The 10545-nt window shown below is 37.5% G+C and overlaps 1 non-coding gene across 1 annotated transcript; it reads right to left on the bottom strand.

Moving 5' to 3' along the window:
* Positions 1–9805: 9805 nt before the first annotated feature.
* On the bottom strand, positions 9806–9911 carry LOC140885740 (small nucleolar RNA R71). Its single transcript, XR_012151158.1, has one exon. It is a non-coding gene; the product is annotated as a small nucleolar RNA R71 (small nucleolar RNA).
* Positions 9912–10545: the final 634 nt, after the last annotated feature.

Genomic DNA, 10545 nt, shown 5'->3' with positions numbered 1-10545 from the left:
ATTCAACATTGATGGGTCGGCTTGACACTCGAAGATAAACGACGTCATATTATTGGGTCCTTATCAAGAGTGAGACGAAACACGTAGAGGTTGCATGGGGATGCAATTAGGCTCTACCTTTTAGAAATTATGATTGGCTGATATTATTCGGAATCATAGTTGTCTAGATTGGACTCTACGTGCTCACTAAGGAAATACGATTTCCCGTTTTCATCAGAGGGTGGTGAAAATGTAAAAAATAGCGGGAGGAAATTTATAAAATTAAAGTCAATATTTTATATCTTATAATTATTTTAAAATAATTAGTAACGATTATCTTTTTTCAAATTCAGTATGTTTAAGATGTCGACACGCAATCCACTTTTTGCTATTCTCAAACAAAACAAGCTAACCGGACCTAATTATCAAGACTGGCTAAGAAATCTAAAGATTGTTCTAAACTCTGAGAGAATTGCGTATGTGCTTGAAAAGAAGCTACCGAAGGAAGCATCTCCTAACATCAGTGAGACTGAGTTAGCCAAGCTTGAAAAATGGTGGGACCATGATCTCCAAGCTAAGAGCTACATCCTGGCTTCTATGTCGAATGAACTGCAAAGGATGTTCAAGGATGCTGCGAATGCTGCTGACATTCACTTTCATCTGAAAGAGTTATACGGTGTTCAAACTCGATCAGAAAGACACGCAACTGTGAAAGAACTCATGACTACACGCTTGCGAGAAGGGGCTTCAATCCATGAGCATGGTGTTAGGATGATTGGGTTAGTTGAGAAATTAGTGGGACTCGATGTGGTTATGCCTCATGAGCTCTCGAATGATATTCTCTTGTTGTCTTTACCTTCCTCATTCGACGGATTTGTGGTTAATTTTAATATGAACAAGATAGAGGTCACCCTTGAAGAGTTGGTCAATATGCTTGTTAATTATGAGGCCACAATCAAAAAAGAAAAGCCTGTTCTGCTTTTGGGCTCGTCGTCTGGGACAAAAAAGGAGCCCAAAACAAGGGAAAGAAGCGTTCTGCCCCTGCAGTTAAGAACAAGCCTAATAAGAAGCCATACAAAAAACCTGCTCAAGGGCCCAAAAGGCCAAATAAATCAGAACAAGTCTGTTTCCACTGCAACAAGCCTGGACATTGGAGGCGTAATTGCACTAAATATCTTGCCCAGAAGCGTTCTGGCCATGGTATGTTTTATATTGAAATTAATATCTCAATGAATTCTTTTTCTTGGGTATTGGATACCGGATGTGGTTCTCATCTATGCAATGATTTGCAGGTGATGACAAGAAGCAAGAAACTTAGAGAAGGTGAGACCTTTCTAAGACTTGAAAATGGAGCAAGGGTTGTTGCCAAGGCCAAAGGAGATATTATTTTAATATTAAACAATGATTTTAAGTTGCTTTTGAGAGATGTTTTGTATGTTCCTGATTTGGTTAAAAATATTATTTTTATTTCTATGCTTGATAGAGATGGTTATTCTTGTATTTTTGCAAAAGGTGTTTGCAATATATATAAGAATGAATGTTTGATTGGAACTGGTGAATTACAAAATGATCTCTATAACTTAAAATTAAAAGATATTCCATTAAACAATGTCCAAACAATAAAAACAAACAAAAGAAGACAAGATAGTCAAAACCCTGCACATATATGGCACGCTAGACTAGGTCATATTTCTCAAAGAAGGATGCACAAGTTAGTGGGAGAGGGCATGTTCGACATGTCAGATATAAACTCTCTACCTACTTGTGAATCTTGTCTGAAAGGAAAAATTACCAAGACTCCCTTTAATGGGAATGTAGAACGTGCACATGGTCTTTTGGATTTGATCCACACAGACGTATGTGGCCCGCTAAATGTTAGCACTAAATATGGGCAGTCCTACTTCATTACCTTTACTGATGATTTTTCGAGGTATGGGTATGTGTATTTGATGAAATACAAGTCTGAAGCATTTGAAAAGTTCAAAGAATTCAGATGTGAAGCAGAGAAACAATTGGGTAAAAGTATTAAAACAATTCGATCTGATCGAGGTGGAGAATACTTGAGTACTGAATTTTTGGATCTCTCACAGTGGACTCCACCAGGAACACCACAATTGAACGGTGTTTCTGAACGTCGAAATCGAACTTTGATGGACATGGTTCGATATATGATGGGATTCACTGAATTGCCTAGATCGTTTTGGAGATTTGCGCTTGAAACTGCGGCAATGTTGTTGAATAATGTCCATACAAAAGCAGTGGATAAAACACCATATGAGATATGGATGGGAAAGGTTCCCAAATATTCTTATCTGAGAATATGGGGATGTTCTGCTTACGTGAAGCAGACAGTGGGAGACAAATTGGATAGTAGATCCATTTTGTGCTAATTCGTGGGATATCCAAAGAACTCTGTTGGATATTATTTCTATCATCCAAAAGAAACAAATGTGTTTGTTTCTAAAAATGCCACCTTCTTGGAGAAGGAGTTTCTATTAGATAGAAAAGTCAAAATGATAGAACTCGAGGAAATTCGAGATACACCCATGACTGTAGAAGTTGAACCCAATCTCCAACAGCCAGTAGTTGAATCACACATACCTAGAAGGTTTGAAAGAATAATCAGACCACCTGCAAGATATACGCTTCTTCATGAACAAGGCCATGATGAGCCTAGTGATGGATGTGATCCACAAAACTTCAAAGAAGCAATATCTGATGTTGAATCATCTAAGTGGCTTGAAGCTATGCAGTCCGAAATGGACTCCATGTATTCGAACCAAGTATGGACTTTAGTAGATCCACCTGAGGGAATTGTTTCCAGAGGATGCAAATAGATTTACAAGAGAAAACTTGAGGCGGATGGGAAGGTATTGACCTTCAAAGCAAGACTAGTGGCAAAAGGTTATACTCAAAGATAAGGAGTTGACTATGAGGAAACTTTTTCACCAGTCGCTATGTTCAAGTCAATTAGAATATTGCTAGCCATAGCTGCATGGTATGACTATGAAATATGGCAGATGAATGTGAAAACAGCATTCCTCAATGGAGACATTAAAGAAGAAATCTATATGTCTCAACCTGAGGGTTTCACATCAGTGGGAAGTGAGCATAAGGTATGCAAACTTCAGAGATCGATCTACGGTCTCAAGCAGGCATCTAGGAGTTGGAATCTCAGATTTGATAACACTATCAAAGAGTTTGGTTTTGTTAAAAATCCTGAGAAACCATGTGTGTACAAGAAAGTTAGTGGGAATGCAGTGACATTCCTAGTACTTTATGTTGATGATATCCTCCTCATTGGGAATGATATAGGATTATTGCAATCAACTAAAGTATGGTTAGCAAGTAAATTCTCCATGAAAGACATGGGTGAAGCATCCTATGTATTAAGAATACAAATCTATAGAGATAGATCGAAAAGGATGTTGGGGCTCACCCAAGTCACGTATATTGATACCATACTTAAAAGATTCTCTATGGAAGAGTCCAAGAGAGGATACTTACCAATGTGTCATGGTGTTACTCTATCTAAATCAATGTGCCCTAAGACTGATGAAGAGATAGAGATGATGACACGTGTTCCCTATGCATCAGCAATTGGTAGTATCATGTATGGTATGATATCAACGCGTCCTGATATAGCATATGCTCTGAGTGTTGCAAGCAGATATCAGGCTAACCCTGGTCCATTGCATTGGAAAGCCGTGAAAGATATTCTTAAGTACTTAAGAAGGACTAAGAATTTGTTCATGGTTTATGGGGGTGGAGAATTAAAATTGGAAGGCTATACTAATTCTAGCTTCCAATGTGACATGGATGATTCGAAATCGACTTCTAGTTTTTTATTCATGCTTAATGGTGCTGCTGTCTCTTGGAAGAGTTCCAAGCAAGACACAGTTGCGGATTCCACCACTGAGGCCGAATACATAGCAGCATCTGCTGCAGCCAAAGAGGCAGTTTGGATGAGGAATTTTGTCCAAGAGTTGGGCGTTATTCCAAATATAGTTGATCCAGTCCCGGTGTACTGTGACAACACTGGTGCCATTGCTCAGGCAAAGGAACCAAGGTTTCATCAGCGATCCAAACACATACTGAGGAAATTCCACATCATTCGGGAGATTGTGGGAAGAGGAGACATATCAATCGAGAGAGTTGCCTCTACAGATAATGTTGTTGATCCACTAACAAAGCCCTTGCCAGGACCATTGTTTGAGAAGCATCGCGAAACAATGAAATTAAAACTAATGAGTAGTTGGCTTTAGGGCAAGTGGGAGATTGTTATAGTAGATGCCCTGAGAGCCAAATGTTGGTCAGGGATTTTATTGACTCAAGTGTAATAACAATCTTTATTTTAATATAATTAATCTTTTATCTGGCATTTTCTTTATCTGCATACCCATGCAAGTTGCATAGATAAAGACCTTGAATATACTATAGTAAGATATGAGGTTGTACATATGATGACAATCATGAAACACATATTATTAATTACTGTATATTCTAAATCAAGTTCCTAGTCGATTGGGCCATCCAAAATAAGGATAAGGATCGCTCGAGCTCGAGACTAGAATCTGTGATGATGTGTACCACGTTTCATTTGTATGGACATAGAGATGTTCAATCATACAGATTGGTGCTCATACGATGAGTTCACTGAACTACCCTCCCTCGGACTTCCCAAGTGGTTATCATTCATCAAGTGGATAAGTCCGTGGTTATGGTTGTACACCATTAGTCCTTACGACCCGAAACAACACTGAGGCTCTACATGCTAGGACTTTACTTTGACTCGTTTACCGACTCCATGAGGGTCATCAGGTGGCGAGGTTGGGTACAGTTGCGACACATGTAGGAGCCAGTGCATTGTAGTCGGGGATTCACCGCTCACCTATGGGTATGGATATCCTATGTGATAAAATGAGATAATAGTGCATGGAATCTCTGGCCATAGTGTAAAATGTGTAGTAGAGTAAAGTGTTTACCATGTTACACATGCGATGCCACTATGTATTCTCAAAGACATCACATCGTTATCGAAATTCACATGCAACCCTCGATGAACCAATGGTTGCAGTTTCGATCGGGATATATGAGATGAAGGGAATGTACTGTACGTTAACCATAATCGACTGATTCTTGCAGGCACTATCAGTGATACCTAGGGAATCATGGGGCGGTGCTACTTAATGCTCTTACCATGATTCGATGGGTTAAATCAGAAATGAGTTCTGACATTTTATGATCAAGGATTTGATGCATAGAATGAGGCTAATAAGGGTAAGCCTGGACCCACAGCTAGCTGTATCCCTGAACCATTGAGGGTTACACAAGTATTGATTTCTATGTTTTCGTTGAGATAATAAATTCAAAGAGTTGAATTTATGTTAAACAAATTTTACTGGATCGATAGATAAACTTTATAAATGTTTTATAAAGACTTATAGAAATTTTGAGAGCAAAATTAATTAAAAGGGTTTAATTAGTTTTTCCGAGTTGGACTCGAATTTAAGGACTCACACAATATATATAAATGTATATATATAGATATATATATATATATACGATATATATATATATGGATATATATAATATATATATTTATGGTTGTGGGACCTTATGTTTATAATAATATATATATATATATATTATATTATTATAATTTAAAAAAAAAAGAAAAGAAAGGAAATAAATGAGTTGTCTCCCGACAACTCATTTACTCACCCCAATCAATATTTCAATTGATTGGGGTTGAGGCATTTAAGAAGAGGAGAAATGGTTTCTTCTCTGTAATGCTCTTCTGTTCGAAACTCTTTCCTCTCTGGTTCTGCTCTCTTCGGCCAGTCATATTCTTCCTTTTCTCTTCGTTAAATTTCTTCTTATTTTAAGTGCGAATTAAAAGAGGAACAGGAAATCCGGTCGTGGACCTGATTTGAAGAAAGGAGGAAAAATCCAGTTGATTGTTCGTAGGGATTTACAACAGGAGCTATTTTCGAAATAGTTGGAGCCATCGTCAATCTTTTAAGATTGATAGGTATAAATCTCTTAACTCCCTACGTACATTTATTTAAACCATACGAGTGTCCAAGAAAATTTTGAACGTTAAAATTAAATTTAAACTTCCGTTGCGTTTTGGGCACGATAGAGATCTGAGATCCAACATCTATATGCTAGTACTATACTTTGACTCGTTTACCGACTCTATGAGGGTCAACAGGTGTCAGGATTGGGTACAGTTACGACACATATAGGAGTCGATGCTTTGTTGTCAAGGATTCACCACACGCTTGAGTGTGGATATCCTATGCGATCTGAGGAGATATTAGTGTGACAAATCTCTGGCCAGAATACTCGATGTGATTTAGGTTACTTGGTTTCCTAGTAGCACATGCGATGTCACTATTTGATCTTCAAGATGCATTTCATAGTTATCGAATCTCGAACGACTCTCGATGTACCAATGTTTGTTGATTCGATCGGGATATATGGATGAAGGGACCGTACTGTACGCTAACCAAAACCTACTGATTCTTGCAGGCACTATCAGTGATACCTAGGGAATCATGGGGCGATGTTGCTAGGCGCTCTTACCATGATTCAATGGGTAAGTCGGAAATTGTTGTTCCGAGTCACAAGGAGTTGTGAGCCCACGGCTAGCTGTATCCCTAAACCATTGAGGGTCACACAAGTAATAGATTACTAATCCCCGTTGAGATAGTTAAATTTAAAGAGTTAAATTTAGCGAAAGAGAAGTTGGATTTCTTAACTAAAGGGAGTGAAATTTCCTAAAATGACATAGGGATGGGCATTTTTGGAAATCACTGAATTCGGATTCAGAAAAATTATCTTGACTTTAAAAGGTGCAGAAATGGTTTCTATGCACATTGGTAAAATCAGTTTATCAATCGGAGTCATGATGAATTTTATATTAATTTCTATAATAACAGGCTTGGCTTGTTGGGCTTAAGTCATGGATTATGGGCCCTAAGGAGTTAGTGTTCTAATAGACATATAACTTAATCCAGTCTAGAAATTATATATATATATATGTGTAATTTTCGAAAAACATGATTATTCCAACCTTTCAATTTTCAAAAATCACAATATATTTTCTAAGGGGATTTTCGAAATTCCCTTCTCCGTTTTGAGAGAATTCAGTCTGTGATTTTTCTAAAAAGTTACATTCTGAATTGACAGATCAAATCTCTTTAATCTTTTCGATAAACATCTGATTGATTTCTATCAATCAGAGGGTTTCTATTTTCTGTTCGTGGACCTAATTCAGGAGTTGATCGAGCGAGTCATCAGTTCCTGGGATTTATAACAAGAGCAGAAAATTCTGTTGGTGTCCATAATCAAGCCATAGCTTGAAGAGGTAAAATTTTAATTGTTATTATTATGTTACATGTTGATTTTAATCGTTACGATTTGATACCCATGATATGGAATCGTTCCATATAAGAAAATAAAAAATTTAAACTTCCGCTGCACCGGGTATCACATCTTTGATCCGAGAACGCGTGTTTCAACATGAGCGTCTTTAAACCTCTATCCAAGATTGATACGAGTCTTGAGCGCCTGGAGAGGCTTTAAATCTCAAAACCAAGATTGTGCACGAATCTTGATGCCTGGAGCGGCTGTATATCTCAACGAAGAAGTTAGTTTATGAGTTATGCAATTTATTCTTTATGTCTCGAAGTTGATTGATAAGTGCATTTTATGCACTTAATTTATATATGATTTGACTTGGATTTTGTGATGTATCGAGTGAATATTATGCGTATTTATTGTTGTTTTTGTGATTTGCAAGGATTTGAATAAAAGTAGCAAGAAGAAGCGGAAAGCCGAATTACGGGACAGCAAACTTCAGAAAATTACTGGGAATGTTACAGATTTTTAAATCCAATATTCATTGTTCAAATTAAAGTTTAGGATGTTTTAAAGTTTCTGTCAAAATTTCAGCTCGATCCGAAGGCTAGAACTTAAGTTATGATTTTTACAAAAATGCTGCGCAGATGGTGAAATGGAAGAACAAGTAGCGCCCCAGCTCTAGTTTTCCCGCGCTCCAGCGCCCGTAAATTCATGTTCAGAGCACTTCAGCGCCGTCTTTTGAGCGCTCCAACGCTAGACGTCTATCATTGAAAAATAAAATACGAAACATGAGCTCCCCAGCGCCGAATTATTAGCGCTCCAGTGCTGCGCAGTCTCCAAAAATATGGAAAGTCTTTAATCGAGTTTTAAAAGGGATTTTATGACTTATTCTGGAGGATACGAGGGTTTAGAGAGTTTTCAGAGCATAGAGACGGCTATTGAGAGTTTTGAAGTGCACAAGAGCTCGAGAATTTGATACGAAGACAGAAGACGGCGGCATCCGTCTATGGAAAAGCTTAATTTTACTTCGTTCTAGTTTTTTTTGAAACTCTATTTTTCTAGTTTGATGGATTATTTGAAGAACAAGTTTTGTTTGATCTTTGAATTTGTTATGAACTAATTTTTTTGTCTAGAGGTAGACGGATCTTGACTGGAAACCATGATTGAGATATTTTGATTTATATATTTGAATTCTTCGCACAGTTTATTTTTGTTTTCCTGATTTTAATGCTTTCAATTTACTGGCCATAGATTGAATGATAATTTATTTAGAATCTATCATTCGAGAGAGGAGATTTTGAATACGACATAGGAAAATACATATTTGGTGTTTATATTTTTCGAGAGGCATATAACTCCATAGAATTCATTAGAAGAATTCTTGTGCTATTTACCGGATTTAATAATTGAACTTTGATAGAGATATTGAGTTTGTTATTGAATACGAATTTCTACTTGACACTCGAGAGAGGTAGTAGAAAATAATAGGGATTCTTGGCTAATAAACTAGAAGAATTGATAATTGAACAATCATTAGAAATAAATTGTGGTGAACAGTCAAGTGAAGTCGAACCTCTAGCATTCTTCGCTTATTGAATTTTTCTCTCGTGAACTCGTAGTTATTTAGTTTTCTTTCTTGCAAATTTTAGTTTTATAAAAAACAAATCATTTTCGTAGCTCTACATAGGATTAGGATTTTATTAGTTGCAAATATTTGATATAATATCATTTATTCATTCTCTGTGGGATCGACTTGGACTTAATTCCTATATTATAACTTGACATCGTGCCCTTGCGAGCAAAAAAACACGCAACAAGTTTTTGGCGCCGTTGCCGGGGAATGAATTTTATTTGATTTATATTAAATTATGCTAATTGGTCTTAATTTTGATTTAGAGAATTTTATTTTATTTTGTTGGTTCTAATTTTAAATCTTTCCTGTCTATGCAGTTTATGCGAAAAAGACAAAGTTACGACTCACTGCTCTTTGATCCGGAAATTGAGAAAACTGCTAAAGCTTTGAGAAAAGCTAGAAGAGAAGAGTTGCAACAAATGGCTGAAGAAAGGGAAAGAGCTGTCAATAATGCTTCGGTGCCGATCAGAGATCACTTTCGACCAGTGATCAATACTCATTATTCTGCGATAGCTCGGCAGAACATCACGGCAAATAATTTTGAGTTGAAGCCAGCTCTGATTAATATGGTGCAGCAAAATCAGTTCAGGGGTGCAGCTACTGAAGATCCAAATTTGCACCTGCGTACTTTTCTGGAGATTGCTGACACAGTAAAGATTCATTGTGTTACTGAGGACACCATCAAACTACGATTGTTCCCGTTCTCTCTTAGGGACAATGCTCGTAGTTGGTTGCAATCACTACCTCTTGGGAGTATCACTACATGGGAGGATATGGCTTCCAAATTTTTGGCTAAATATTTCCCACCTGCTAAGTCGGCTCAGTTGAAAATAGATATCACTACATTCAAACAGCAAGATTTTGAGCATCTTTATGAAGCTTGGGAGCGGTACAAGGAGTTTCTTAGGAAGTGTCCAAACCATTATTTTCCAGATTGGGAACAGATTGAGTTATTCTACAATGGTTTGAATGGCCCAACGAGGATTTCTGTGGATGCTGCAGCTGGAGGTTCAATATTTTCTAAATTTCCTGAACAGGCTTATGAGATGCTTGATCAAATGACTGTTAATAGTTATCAGTGGCCGAGTGAGAGATCTGTAATAAGGAAGTCTGCTGGAGTTCATGAGGCTGATGCATTCACTGCTTTGACTGCTCAGATGGCTACTATTTCTACACAGTTGGCTGCACTGACCAAAAGCAATCAATTTTCTATTAATACAGCATCGCTGGCGACTGCCGTAAATTCTGCTGATGGATTTGAGAGTGTGGAGCAAGCTCAATATGTGAACAACAGAAATTACAACAATTATCAAGGTAATCCTGTACCCAATCAATATCACCCTAGTCTGCGTAATCATGAAAATTTTTCTTATGCTAACAATAATAATGTGTTGAATCCTCCTCCGGGATACAATACAAATAAGGGTGAGGGTAAGCCTCATTTGGAGGACGTTGTTAATGCTTTTGTGCAGGAATCGAGCAAGAGGATGGCGAGGACTGAGACTCGCCTTGACAGCTTAGAGACGCATGTGGCCAAGATGGGTGTTGTATTGCAATCCATG

The sequence above is a fragment of the Henckelia pumila genome, chromosome 2 (assembly GCF_033568475.1).
Source record: "Henckelia pumila isolate YLH828 chromosome 2, ASM3356847v2, whole genome shotgun sequence".
Taxonomy (NCBI): Eukaryota; Viridiplantae; Streptophyta; class Magnoliopsida; order Lamiales; family Gesneriaceae; genus Henckelia; species Henckelia pumila.
Note: the sequence above shows the minus strand (reverse complement) of the source record. Positions and strands in the feature narration are given on the sequence as shown.